The sequence below is a fragment of the Bison bison genome, unplaced genomic scaffold (assembly GCF_000754665.1).
Source record: "Bison bison bison isolate TAMUID 2011002044 unplaced genomic scaffold, Bison_UMD1.0 scf7180017864035, whole genome shotgun sequence".
Lineage (NCBI taxonomy): Eukaryota > Metazoa > Chordata > Mammalia > Artiodactyla > Bovidae > Bison > Bison bison.
In genome coordinates this window covers 8,953,137-8,968,546 of record NW_011494607.1, presented here as the reverse complement: position 1 = coordinate 8,968,546, position 15,410 = coordinate 8,953,137, and the positions used below count along the sequence as shown (strand labels likewise).

General features: G+C 41.2%; 1 protein-coding gene across 5 annotated transcripts in view; it reads right to left on the bottom strand.

The window, feature by feature from the left end:
• The window catches only part of CASP8AP2 (caspase 8 associated protein 2), a 34,986-nt gene extending 24,213 nt beyond the window's left edge, over positions 1-10,773 (bottom strand). For 3 of the 5 annotated variants that reach the window (XM_010834710.1, XM_010834711.1, XM_010834715.1), the window contains exon 1: positions 10,708-10,773. The gene's annotated coding sequence lies outside the window, so the exon portion shown is untranslated. The other 2 variants (XM_010834713.1, XM_010834714.1) reach the window with 2 other exon arrangements.
• Between the last annotated feature and the right edge of the window lie 4,637 nt (positions 10,774-15,410).

Here is a 15,410-nt window from a genome sequence, read left to right as displayed (position 1 = left end):
TGAACTGTGGTGTTGGAGAAGACTCTTGAGAGTCCCTTGGACTGCAAGGACATCCAACCAGTCCATCCTAAAGGAGATCAGCCCTGGGATTTCTTTGGAAGGAATGATGCTAAAGCTGAAACTCCAGGGCTTTGGCCACCTCATGCAAAGAGTTGACTCATTGGAAAAGACTCTGATGCTGGGAGGGATTGGGGGCAGGAGGAGAAGGGGACGACAGAGGATGAGATGACTGGATGGCATCACTGACTCGATGGACGTGAGTCTCAGTGAACTCCAGGAGTTGGTGATGGACAAGGAGGTCTGGCGTGCTGCAATTCATGGGGTCGCAAAGAGTCGGACACAACTGAGTGACTGAACTGAACTGAACTGATCTGACACTCTCCATTCTGCCTGTAAGGTATATGAATGTTGCCCACAGTCAATGAACTATGGCCACTATGGCTATTTGGGGTTATTAAGGGTACCTGTGCCTGCATACCTCTGCTCTCATCAACTGAGATAACCTACCAACAACCAGGTGCATCTATTTTCAAATCCAATTATGTTTATCTCCTTATTTTCCTAAGTAAAAGTATGATTGTTGTTATTTTAGTCACTAAGTCATGTCTGACTCTTTTCGACCCCATGAACTATAACCTAACAGCCTCCTCTGTCCATGGAACTTCCCAGGCAAGAATACTGGAGTGGGATTACTATTCAGCTATTTACCAGGGAAAACTAGACTGAATGTTCTAGAAAGTCTAAAAGGTGAGAAGCAAGACACTTACAATTGCTGTCAAGTCAAGTGAGGGTGACATAATCCAAAATACTGGAAGAGAAAATCTAGTCTGTACTCAGGTGGACTCAGAAGTATAGAATTTGTTACTCAAATGAAAACAGTCCTGGAAATCCCAAGCAACATCTTCTTGGTGTGCGAGGAAGTCAGAGCTCTAATCACTGGATGTATACTCAAAGGAAAGGTCATGATTCTACCACAAGAGATATAATTTATATATTATGCCTTTAGATAAAATCAAAGTATACATATATGTTTAATCAACTCTGTTATACCCTGCGCAATAATTACAAAACACAAAAATGGCATAATCACATTTGGCAAGTAACACAACTAACTCTTGGTAAAGCAGCACACAACTGATGGAGAAGAAACTCACAGGTTTCCTGGCAGTAACCTACTACTAGCTGCAAACTGAAGGGAGCATCACTCAATGGCTTTTTTTCCCCACAAAATGGTGACCAATTAATCTGATGACCTGGTTAAACAGATCAAACAGATCAAAGCCTTCACTGCATATCATTTCACAGTTTCAGTTTTTACTATTGGTAGTTATTACTTTAAAAAGAAAAAAAAAGATTCTGCTTGTCTTGGTTATTTAAAATTGGCAAATACAAGAGATCCAAAAAATCCTGAGTTTTTGCCCCTCACCTGTCTTAAACTTTTTTCCTCCAATTGTTTATGGGATCACCGTCTGCAAACCTTACTTTCTAGGCCCCTACCACCAAATAATATATATACATTTAAATTACTTCTAAAATTTAAGAGAAAAGTGATTGCTCATTTATTAGTCACAATAGATGTAGCACTAAGAGATCTTCAAAACTGTCTCTGAGAATTATTTATATATATGTATATACACATAAAGTTAAAGGAACTGTGGGAATTATGATGCCTCTTTATTCCCTATCTACCCTTGTGTGATAATGGAGGTAGGCCCTGAAAATATTTCTCCTTTGCTAACTAGCCCTATGTACAATTTTGTCAGTAGAGAGTGCTGAAGGGACCCTGGAAAGGAAGGGGGTTTCTCTTCCTACTTTCAGTGTGTCTAGCTGGCCAGGTTCCTGCAGAGCCAGCATTCCCCAGCATTCAATACTTACAGTACACAGCTTCTCCAGCACTAGGTTTCTGCAAGGGCACAATTTTTCTACATGCTTGCCTCCTATACATAAGGCTGCTATTACAATGGACTCCTGCAGGACATAGCTTTCTCCTGCTAGGCTTATGGAGAGGGCAGCTTCTCCAACTCCTGGATCCCACAGCACCCAATAGCATCTAGGGGCTTCCCTATGCAGCTCCTCTGCTAAGTCCAAAGTACTGTCACCAGCAAGGCACTTAGCAATTTCTCCACCATTCAATTAGCCTGGGCCACACTCTTTCCAATGATGGGGAGATGGGTCTTCTCTGGATGATCTATCTCAACCCTAAAGGTAGTGGCTGATCCTGTATCTGCTACTCCTTCTTTCTTAGGGTTATCTTTAACTCTTTACTAACCAATTCCCAGTTATTCCAACTTGCTGTTAACAATTCTTTCTAATACACTTTCTCTTTCAAAGCTACCATGTGGCTTTTGTCTGATACTTGTAGGCAATCACAACAGAGGTTTTAACACACTCTGCTAATCAAGCAGTTAAAAGAGATTTAAAGATACAGCTCTGAACACAAAATTGACAGATTTGATCTGATGATTTTTATATTACCTACACTAAATTACTACACTTGTATTACTTCCAAGCACATTTATAAAAATGGACAACATATTGTAACAGTGAGTTTCAACAAATTTCAGACATGCTTTTATTAATAAAGTTTGAAATTAACAGTGCATTTTCAAATTTCCCAATTACTTTCAAAAACCACAAACATAGGGCAAAGAACAAATATTAATGGAAATCGGGAAATACACAGAACTAACAATGTATATACTACAAAACATTTGTGGGATACAACAAAAATACTTTTAGAGGAAAAGTTATAGCATGAAATAAATTTTTAGGAAAAGAATACAAAACATTAATTAGGTCATCCAACTCAACAAAAAGAACAAAGTAAACTGAAAGAAACACATAAAAAACATAAATTAATGAAAAGAAACAACGCTCTAAAGATGAATAAAAATAAATGATAGCTCTTTAAAAGGACAAATCAAATAGACATATACCTAGCAAAACTAATAAAGAAAAAGAAAGAACAAACATTAGGAATAGAAAAGGAGTATGGCCTCACAAGGGCTTCCCCAGTGGTTAAGCAGTAAAGAACATGCCTGCCAATGTAGGAGCTGCAGGAGACTCAGGTTCGATCCCTGGGTCAGGAAGATCCCCTAATGGCAACTCACTCCAGTATCCCTGCCAGGAAAATCCCATGGACAGAGGAGCCTGGCGGGCTACAGTCCATGGGGTCCCAAAGAGTTGGCCACGACTGAGCGACTGAGCACACATGCACAACAGTCTCACACACAGCAGAGATTAAGTTATTAACAAAATGTATTTCAAAGTTCAATCAAACGGATGGCTTTTTAGAAAAACGTAACTTGTCAAAACTGACTAAAGAAGAAACCGAAAATATGAACACATTTTAAAATAATTCAATACAGTAGTTAATCTGGGATGATTAAATAATGATTAAATAGTTCAATACAATAATCTACTCATAAAGAAACTTGTAATTCTATCATACCTTCAAAGAAGAGATAAAATCTATTCCAGACAACAAATGGGGGGGAAAGGCTGAGAGACAAGATTTGTAAGGTTAGTACAGTCTAGACATCAAAACTGGGCAGACAGGACAAAACAGGAAAATTACAAGACAGGAAAACTTTAGGTCCATCTTTCTTATGAACATAGAAACAGTCTTTTAAAAGTATTAGCCAACTGCATCCAGCAAGACATTAAACAAAAAACAAAAACAAAAGTACACTAAGGACAAGTAAGATTTATCCCCCCAAATGGAAGATGGTATAGCATTCAAATCTCAATTAGTATAAGCACTGTCTTCTAGTTGATGAAGCTGCTTCCCACTAGGGTACAAAGTAACAGTTCCGATCTGTTATATATGTATATTGGAATTGAATGATTTAATCAGTGGGTGGTAGTGAGAGCCAGGTTTCTTGCTACTGAAGCAAAAGGTTACAGAAAAGCAAGAGAACATACTAAAAATGACCCCTGTGGTAATAGATGATAGCTGAAGACATCAGTAAGAACATACATTTAACTCAACATAGATACAGATGATTAGACATAATTATAGGTGCATGTATATACATGAGTTAGTAGACACACATGTATTGATATTTCTTTGCTCCACCAGCAAAGGAGCAATAAGCACATATAATATCCATACCTTGGATTCTAACACTCTTCTCCATTAACCTGGACCAGAGAATTCCCTGAAAACTTTCTTTTGCCACGTAAGGCAACATATTCATAGGTTCCTAAGATTAGAACATGGACATATTGGTGAATCCATTACTTGGCCTAACACACTGAGACTGATGTTTAAATTGTAGCTTGTTTTAATTAACTTAAGAGTTAAAGAGGGGGTTCCCTGGTGGTCCAGTGGTTAGGACTCCACACTTCCATCACTGGGGGCACGGGGGCTCAATCCCTAGTTGGGGAACTAAGATCCCTCAAGCTGTATAGCATGGCCAAGAAAAAAAAAAAAAGTTAAATGGCCATATGTGGCTAGAGGTTGCTGTACTGGATAGCAGTTAGAGAGAACATGAGCAACCTGAAAGCAGAGATCAAGTTTTAAAAATCTATATTCTCAGCACTTAATATACAAATATGAAAATAAAGGTGTGCTGAATAAACAAGGAAATCAACCAAAAGACCCTTAACCAAAATATATCTATATCCGTTAACTAAAGCTCATGGTTTATTCACTGGCTCTCACTCAAAAGACTACTTATCTTATTCATCATGAAAAGCTCACAGGGAAGACTTCACAGAGCTGTAGTTACAATTTAATAACACATAACTAGTTCTAAATGCTATTGGACCGTTGTAAAAATTATCTGAATACTCTTCTAAGGTGACAAGCTCCTGGACATCAGTCTTCTTTTCTACAACTGCAAAGCAAAGTCTGGATTCAACATCTGATGGGCAAACACAAAGAAGTTGAGATGGAGAGCAAGAGCAGCTACAAAAAACAGGGATACCAAATCAGACTCCTCTGCTGCTCCTTCAGTGCCTGAAAACTAGGAACTGTCTGTACTAAAATACAAACCAGGAGTCAGCAATAAGATGCTAAAGTTAATAGATACATTCCTATAAGTCCAAGCTCACCAAGTCCAAAACAAAACCAAAAAAAAAATCTTTCCATCAACATCTGTCACCTCCTGATATCACTGTTTCTTTGAGTACCATCCCTACTGATGCTTCTCCCTTTTTCTTTGTTCTTGCTGAAGAAATTTGTTTCAGCCTCCACTATAGCTACCTAGTTATCTTCGCTCTCCAAACACATGCTACCCACAATTGTTGAGTTAGTTCTTCCAAAGCAATCCTGTTCATCTCATTTCCTGCTCAAAAACTTCGTATTACTTCCCAACACCTACTGAATAAAGTCAACACAGACACTGGCACCTCCACTTCTGACCCTCTCATTCACTACCCCAAGATTTCCAAAATCCCAAGGTTCAGTGAAACTGGACTCCTGCGTGCAAACACACTTCCTGACAACATCTATCAATAAGTTCACAAGCAAGCCACAGAATAGAATGTGAGAACTGAGGTTTTAGAAAGTCTGGTGAAATACTTGGACTTCTTCAACCATAGAGTGAGGGAACCACTAAAAGCTTTTAAGGCTAAGAAATATAATGATCAAATCTGAATTTCAAAGAAAAAATCTGCATTTCAGACATTCAACTCTAGCAAGAAGAGTATTGAAAATATTAGTAGCAAGGCAGATAGCAAAGGCTATTATAACATACAGTAGACAATGAGGGGTGACTAAGTTATTAACAGTGGAAATAAAGATTAGAAGCAGACCTCAGAGATTTCAGTGCCAGAATCAAAAAGATTTAAGGAAAAATGTATTCAAGTATCAGGCTTCCCAGACGGAGCTAGTGGTAAAGATCCCCACCTGCCATTGCAGGAGACATAAGAGATGTAGGTTCAATCCCTGGGTCAGGAAGATCCCCTGGAGTAGGAAATGGCAATCCACGCCAGTATTCTTGCCTGGAGAGTCCCATGGACAGAAGAGCCTGGAGGGCTACAGTCCACAGAGTCGCACTGAGTCAAACACGACTGAAGCAACTTAGCACGCAAGCACCTATTCAAGTACCCAATATCGCCCATTTCAAAACCACAGCCTGAGCTGTCTTTTCAAAATGCAAATATGATCATGTTCCCTCCGTTTAAAACTCTTCAGTGCTTCCAGCTGATCCTGGTTAGAAAACAAATTTGTCACAGTTCTGCTTACAAAGCCCTGAGTGAGCCAGCCTCTGCCCTCCTCTAAGTGTTGTGTGCTGTGTGCCCAGTCGCTTCAGCCATGTCTGACTCTACGCGACCCTATGGACTGCAGCCTGCCAGGCTCCCCTGTCCATAGGATTCCCCAGGCAAGAATACTGGAGTAGGTTGCTATTCCCTTCTCCAGGACATCATTCTGACCCAGAGACCGAACCAGGGTCTCCTGCACTGCAGGCGGATTCTTTACCACTGAGCCACTGGGGAAGCTGCAGTGTTAGTCTGCATCATTCTCCCCCATTCTCCAGGAGTCTGTGCTCTGATCATAAGGGCCTTCCTTCAGCTCCCAGAACACAGTCTGTTCCTACCACCACAGGGCCTCAGTAGGGAGTACTCTTTTCTCACTGTGCTTCACTCAATTCCTCTTGATACTGTGAGTTAAGGGCTTTCCCAGTGGCTCAGCAGTAAAGAATCCACCTGCAATGCAAGAGATGCAGGAAGACTCCTGACAGCCTACACTCCACGAGGTGGCAAAGAGTCAGACACGACTCAACCCACCCCAGGGATCGAACCTGGGTCTCCTGCATTGCAGGCAGATCTTCACTGTCAAAATCAACAGGGAAGACCCTGTTAAATTTAACCATCTGTTAAATATTTTTATAACACTGTGTCCTTTCTCTACATGGCCTCTCTTCAGTTTATGATTACATTTTTGTGGGACTGCTAGAGAAATATCTGTCTCATCCACTAGACTATACGCTTCACCAAGACCAGGCCCTGGTCTGTTCTGTTTACCATTGTATCCCCAGCTCTCAACATAGAGCCTGACAGGTTGGTAGGTAATAAAAAAAATACTTGCTGAAATAATCAAAATCCCAATTTGCAAAAGACAACTCTTCAGTTCCTAGCTTCCTTAACAAGGTAGTCATGCTTTCAACTGAAATGGAGAACCAAAGAAGACATGTTGAATTATCTGTAGGACATTCAGGACAAGATGTCTAAAAAGTATATAGCACAGAAGACAAGACATAATTGCTACTATTTAGAAACGCTGGGCTGGAGGAAGCACAAGATGGAATCAAGATTGCCGGGAGAAATATCAATAACCTCAGATATGCAGATGACACCACCATTATGGCAGAAAGTGAAGAACTAAGGAGCCTCTTGATGAAAGTGAGAGAGAGTGAAAAAGTTGGCTTAAAGCTCAACATTCAGAAAACTAAGATCATGGCATCCAGACCCATCACTTCATAGCAAATAGATGGGGAAACACTGCAAACAGTAGCTGACTTTATTTTGGGGGGCTCCAAAATCACTGCAGATGCTGACTGCAGCCATGAAATTAAAAGACGCTTACCACTTGGAAAGAAAGTTATGACCAACCTAGACAGCATATTAAAAAGCAGAGACACTACTTTGTCAACAAAGGTCTGTCTAGTCAAGGCTATGGTTTTTCCAGTAGTCATGTATGGATTTGAGAGTTGGACTATAAAGAAAGCTGAGCGCCGAAGAATTGATGCTTTTGAACTGTGGTGTTGGAGAAGACTCTTGAGAGTCCCTTGGACTGCAAGGAGATCCAACCAGTTCATCTTAAAGGAGATCAGTCCTGGGTGTTCATTGGAAGGACTGACGTTGAAGCTGAAACTCCAATACTTTGGCCACCTGATGCAAAGAGCTGACTCATTTGAAAAGACCCTGATGCTGGGAAAGATTGAGGGCAGGAAGAGAAGGGGATGACAGAGGATGAGATGGTTGGATGACATCACCAACTCAACAGACATGGGTTTTTGGGTAGACTCAACCCAAGTCACAGTTGGTGGATAGGGAAGCCTGGCATGCTGCAGTTCATGGGGTCACAAAGAGTCGGACACAACTGAGCTGAACTGAACTGAACAATAGCCAAGATTAGAAACTATCCAAATGTCCATTGACAAGTGAGTGGATAAAAAAGATGTGGTATATATACACAATGGAATACTACTCAGCCATAAAAAAGAATGAAATATTGCTATCTTCAGCACCATGGCTAGCCCAAAAGATTGTTATATTGAGTGAAGTCAGAAACAGTTAAGACAAATACCATATGAGATCATTTACATGTAGAATCTAAAACATGACACAGATTAACTTATTCACAAAACAGAAAGATTCACAGACACAGAAAACAAGTTTATAGTTATCAAAGGGGAAAAGGAGTGGGGGGAAGGGATAAATGAGGAGTTTGGGTTAGCAGATACAAACTACTACATATGAAATAGATAAACCATAAGGTCCTATAGCACAGCAAGCTATATTCAGTATCCTGTAATGAACCATAATGAAAAATAACATGATAAAGAATATATAGAGTAAAAGAATGTATAAAACTGAATCACTTTGCTGTATACCAGAAACTAACACAACATTGTAAAGCAACTATACTTCATCAATTAAAAAGACATAACTACCCTAGCTGAGATCACCCTTGAAGTTACAAAGACCAGTGATTCTCTTGAAAAGGAAGACAGGAAACAGAAGACGAGGAATTACGTATCAGTATCTCTTGGGAAGAAGGATTTTTCACATTTGCTCTCATCTTTCTCCAAATGAGTGTCTCAATATACAAAGAGAATTGTTTCTGATAGGAGAGTTGCACCAAAGTGTAGAAGCAAACTTTTTAAAGTTGAGAACCATGATGATGAAAGAAAAGCGTTGCAAGCTCACTCATAATCTTTTGAGGAACAATCCCAATGAATTCAGATGTGAAGGCAAAGCAGATGAGAGAAGGATCACCTAGCCTTTTGTGATAGGATGTCTTCAAGAGACAGTCTGAAGGAGGTTTCCTCTAAGAAAAAAAAATCAAGGGAATGAAATAAACATTTGTAGAGAAAAACAAACATATGTAGACAAAGAGTCAGGGGAGAGGGAAAGGGTATTTTTAGGCTCACAGCAAAGGCTTAATCTAATACAGCAAGATCCCTAAAATGATGTAAGGGGAAAAGAGTAACAAACACCACATACTGTACCCTATGTGCCAGCCACTGACCTAAATGCTCTTAAATACATTATTGCTGCTGCTGCTGCTAAGTCGCTTCAGTCGAGTCCGACTCTGTGCGACCCCATAGACGGCAGCTCACCAGGCTCCCCCGTCCCTGGAATTCTCCAGGCAAGAACACGGAGTGGGTTGCCATTTCCTTCTCCAATGCATGAAAGTGAAAAGAGAAAGTGAAGTCGCTCAGTCCTGTCCGACTCTTCGCGACCCCATAGACTGCAGCCTACCAGGCTCCTCTGTCCATGGGATTTTCCAGGCAAGAGTACTGGAGTGGGGTGCCATTGCCTTCTCCGAAGGAAAATAGCTAGGGAGATGTAAAAGATAAGGATGTTTCGGGACTTCCCAGGTGATCCGGTGGCTCAGACTCCATGCTTCCAATGCAGGAGGCTTGGGTTCAATCCCTGGTCAGGGAACTGGATCCCACATGCCACAACGAAGAAGTCACATACTGCAGCTAAAGATCCTGCATACCGCAACTAGTGCCAGACATCCTGGAGCGCAAAGTCAAGTGGGCCCTAGGACGCATCGTCCTATGAGGTACAGACTATTCTTTTTCCCAATTTACAGATGCAGAAATAGATAAGAGAAACTTGCCTCAAGGTCCAACAGCTGGTAAAGGGAGACCTGGGATTAGAACTCAGCTGTCTCTAAAGCCAGATGACAAAAAGAATATTCATTAGAGAGAAAAATATAAAAAAAAAGTTTTTAATGGGTGATCTTTTGCAAAATGGCAAGAAACGCTATAACTAATTGGGGTAGGGGGATTCTTCCCCTGAAGGCCTCTGTCCCCCCTCCAATCAAAAGAGCCCTGAGTGAGATGGGGGAGGAGCCTTCAAGACAGACAAGGTTTGGAGCTGGAGCTGTAAAGAATGGGAAAGAAAAGGGAAGAATCAGAATCAATAGCAAGTTGATGTCTGAAGCGCAAATCTTGAGACTCTACGAATTATACATTCACATCTGATTTAGGGTCTACTCTGTGTTAGGAAAAGATTCTCATACCTGTAGAGATTAAGGTAAACAACTTCTCTGGGTGTAACAGTGGCCGAAACAAACTACATCCAATGATCACCAGACACAGGAAAGACCCATTCCTCCAGAGAATCACATCTGAACGAGTACATTGCAAGGAGAGATAGGTTTTGGTGGGGGGGAGGGGAAGGAAGAATGGTCGAAAAGACAATTTCAAGGAAAGATAGGTTTTGAAGGGGAGGGGCAGGAAGGGTCGAAATTCCTACCTGCGCTAGTCCTCGCCCCCGCCCCTTCCCGAATTCTCTCGAAGGACCACAGAGGGATCTGGAGTGAAAACCCAGAAGGTGCTTCCGAGGAACGCGGCTTCCTGGGGGCCCCGGACATTAGACGCACGCCAACCCCCACCGATTCCGCTGCTCCCTTCAACTCCCTGGCTCTCCGGACGCAGTGAGCCTCCGCTAAAGGGACTTCCGCGCCAAGCAAACTCTTCCCAGAAGCTCCGCGCAGACCGGACCCCTACAAGAACTTACCCGCCCCGCCTGGCCCAAAGCAGCCTGGGATCCTCTCTGGACACTCTGGTCTCCCTGGCATCTCCACCAATGCCAGCTCGCTATTAGCACCCGGAGGCGGGACTAAGCGCCCACGGCCAATCGGATCGGACGCAAAGCACGTCCTCGGCGCACATTAATAGTTCCCGCCTTTGGGAGGGATTAAAAAAAACAAGGTTGGCGCCAAACTCGCGTTTGAGGCAAAGGGGCGGGGTCTGCCCTGGCGGGGAGAAGGGGCGGGGCTTCCGTACGGAAGGGGCAGAACCTTGGCTGAGGTAGGGCGGGGTCTGGGAGCTCTTTAATGAATGGGGGAAATAATCGCTGAGAAGGCACTGTCATTTACTTAGTTCTTTGTTCTGTTAATTCGACGAATTTATTTAGTTTGTTCAATTAATTCGACTGATTGCCAACCGCGTGCTAAACAGGTGCTGGGCGCTGAAGTGATGACGACGAGTAAGCCCTGTTGTGCACTGCCCTCAGATACCTGACTGAAGGATAAGCAGTTTACCCCGGGGAGTTGGTATCGAGGGGATACCAGTCAAGTGGGATGGGAGAGAGAGGAGTGCTTTTTAGAGTCAGGCTACCAGAATTATCTCTTAGAACTTGCGGGCATCAGAGGCACCTGTAGGATCTAACCCCCAGAGGCTGGCCCTGCGCCATTGACCGGTGGGGAAATAAAGCCAGCTTCCGCTGCTACTTCATCAAGAGAGATGATCTTGATCCCGAGTCCTTTCCTCCTGTTTTTCCATTTTAACAACTTGCGAATAAAGTTTTTCAGAAAGTCCTCATTTGGATGAATATGTTTTGGAAGAATACTGGTTTCCTAGATTCTCCCCCAACCACCGTCGCTTCTGAAGAAAAGTTAGCCAGGTACCTTTCCAGGTAGTGGAAACTGGGAGGGTAGAGGGTGTGCAATCATAAGGCACACGTCGTTGCCGGAGCATAAAGGGTGAGGTGAGGCTGGAGAGAGAGGCCTGGGTCAGACCTTGAAGCCCCATAGAACTTGTCGAAGAGCTTGGAATTTACTTTTAAAGATGGGCGGGCCACCGAAGGTTTTTAAGCTTGGGGTTCTGGTGATCTGATTTACATTCAGTAAGCTCTGTTGGCCTTGAGAAGGAGGATTTTGAGATGCTGTTGCAGTGATCCAGAAAAAATGAGGCAGATGGCAGGTAGCCTAGGGAATTGATTTTAGACAATTTAGGAGATGAAAGTGATAAAACATAGCAACTGATTGAATACTGGTTTTCAGCATGAGTACTTGATGGCAGTCATCAAAAAAAAATTATTGAGAACACAGCATGCTGCTGCTGCTGCTGCTAAGTCACTTCAGTCGTGTTGGACTCTGTGCGACCCCATAGACCGCAACCCATCAGGCTCCGCCCTCCCTGGGATTCTCCAGGCAAGAACACTGGAGTAGGTTGCCATTTCCTTCTCCAATGCGAGAAAGTGAAAAGTGAAAGTGAAGTGGCTCAGTCGCGACCCCATGGACTGCAACCCACCAGGCTCCTCAGTCCATGCGATTTTCCAGGCAAGAGTACTAGAGTGGGTTGCCATTGCCTTCTCCGGAGAACACAGCATATGTGCCTCAAAAATAAAGGTTTCCAGCAAAGTTATCTTCCAGAAAAGAATAACCTTATAATTTAAGCCTTACAAAGTCTCTCATTGTTACTGGTACTCTCTTAAATACTTTACATTGAACAGAAAGTAGTATTCGGTTTAAAAATATTTGCTTGGGGAATTCCCTGGTGGTCCAGTGACTACAACTCTGTGCTTTCACTGCTATGGCTTGAGTTTATTCCCTGGTCAGAGAGGGAAAGAAGATGTTGCAACTAAGATTCTGCAAGCCCTGGCAAGGAAGGCGGGGTTGGGAGGTGGGAACTACCTGTAAAAATATTTGCTTCAAAAGTTTGCATCAAAAGACCTCATTGCAGATTTGGTAAACTTACAGAAGCCAACTGAAGAAATCAATATTTTTCTTAGGGAAATGGAGTAGTGTAAAATAGTTACATCCTTTATGGAGTCTGAACTCACAATTGCAAATCTTGCTAAAGTAAAAGCAATTTCTGAAGAAGATGTTTATGTAACTAGGAGATACAGTGTTAAGGGGGATAAAAGTACAATGAAAGAATTAGAAAAAGAATATACATATATTTTACTTGTTTTCATACAGCAACACTTGAAGGATACATTAGAACCTAATAAAAAAAGTACCATATGGAACCGGAAGCCCCCATTTAAGTATTTTTACTTAAATAAAAAATTATTTCCACATAAAAATATTAAATGATGGCTTCAGGTACTGTATGGTACCTTTTTTTTATTAGGTTCTAATTAATCCTTCAAGTGTTGCTATGCAAAAACAAGCAAAATATATGTATGGAAATATGCATGATTTTTCTTCCTTTTTTAAAATTACAGTTTCATTGAGATATAATTCACATACCATATACTTTACCTATTTAAAGTGTTAGGTTTGCCTTTTTATAAACTTTTACTTTTAAACTATAGAAGAGTTTCATATATTAAAAGATTGATTTAAATCAGGAAGAAAAAACATTTAAATGGAAAATAAATCTAAATAATGAAACTGTGTAAATAAGAGAAATATAACCACATAGACAAAACAATTATTTCAAGTGACATATGACTACAGTGCTCTGACTGTATATCATGAGTGGGATATACTTCTAAGGACAAAAAGAACTGCAAAGAAATCTTATAACTCATGCAGTAGTTTTATTGTTAGTATTAATGTTGTAATTTTGAAACTATTTTTGTATCTTGTGGAATAAAGAAATATGTAATATTTTAATATTTTTTAGGAATTAAGATATTTATTGAAAGAGAAAAGAGATCCAAGATTAAAATAAAAAACATTAGGGGTGAAAACTTACACTATTTTACATGAATTGGAAATGTCAGCATGAGCTCATGGTTTTTTAAAATACATATTCCTTATTTCTGTTCCTTAAATGGTTTGGAAGCAATGATACCTCTATTGCAATATGTTATGAACACACCTAAGACTCAAACTCCTTGTAATCTGAACAGGTCAGCACCTAAGGGCAGAGAGGATGATGAAGAAGGAGAGGAGGGGGAATCTATCCAAAGGAACAAGTGCAAGATACTCAGTATCCTGAATGTGGGTAAGAGACTAGGGTTAACATTTCCAGTGTTAGCATTATAAAAATTCTGTTACTCAAATAATTCAAATGAAAGTGCTCTGGAAAATTCTGTTAGAAATCTCAAAAAGTGCATCAGTTGTGGTAAATAGAGATGACTGGAAATTATTTGCCACTCCTCCATTGAGAAATGAAGTCTAATTTCCAGTGCCTTGAATCTGGACTGGCTTTAGTGACTTGCTTGACCATACGATGCAAGGACAGGGATGTTTTAGGACTTCTAAGACCTTGCAGTTTCTATCCAGGCTTCTTGGAGATCTCTCTCTCCTCAACCTCAAATGGTCATGTAAGCATTCCAGCTTAAAGTTCCAGCTGAGCTCAGCCTTCCAGCCATCCCTGCCAGGATACAAGATGTGTGAGTGAACTTATATTGGACCTACCAGATTAGGCCATTGACTAGCTCAATACAACTGAATGCCCTCAGTCAATAGCCCATGGAAGACAAGAATTGCCAGCAGAGCCCTGCTCAAATTCCTGAACCTCCCTATTATAAAGTATTGGTGGAGCTAGTCATTGGTAAAAACCCTGCCTTCCTATGCAGGAGACATGAGTTCAATCCTTCGCTTGGGAAGATCTGCTGAAGGAGGGCGTGCTTGGAGTATTCTTGTTTGGAGAATCCCATGGACAGAGGAGTCTGGCAGGCTACAGTCCATAGGGCTGCAAAGAGTCGGACATGACTGAAGTGACTTAGCACATACACACATAAAATAGTTGGTGTTTTAAGTCAGTATAATTTAAGGTAATAATTTGTTACAAAGAATTAGACTACTGGAACAATTATGGCAATAACAGAACAAAACTGCAGAGTTTTATTAAAGTTGTTATGTGAAATATGAGAATGGAAGGCCAGAGAAAGACTTTGATGAATTTAAATTAGAAATTGCTCCTATTTAAAGCGTATAGTTAAATTCCTTTCAGTATTTTAAACTCCATTTATAAATGTAATTCATTTCATCTGTTTTTTAAATGCTTCACACTTGTAGGACAAACACAAAACTGACAAGTAAAACATTCCTAAGGGTTACCGAGTTTAAGCTCATACTACTATGCCACATGACAGGCCAATATTCAAGAGACCAGTTATTGGAGCAAGGCATAACAACTTAATTTGGAAAGCCAGCAAACAGAGAAGATGGTGAACTCATGCCCCAAAGAACCATCTTGCCTGAGTTAGAATTCAGGCTCCTTTTATACTAAAAGGGGAGGGAGTAAAGTCAAACACTTCCTGGTTCCCATCAGCCTCTGTAGGGGATGTGTTCATTTCTTCCTCTCTATAGTCATTCAAAAGTAGGTGTGGTCAAGATGTTTCCTATGAGCTAAACAACAGTATCTTAGCTTAATACTCATTACCTGGAAGCAGGGTTCCCAGAGATGGACCATTATGTATAATTTAAACTTACAGGTAACATCTCTTTTATGATTAACTAATGGCACCCCCACTCCAGTACTCTTGCCTGGAAAATCCCATGGACAGAGGAACCTGGTAGGCTGCAGTCCATGGGG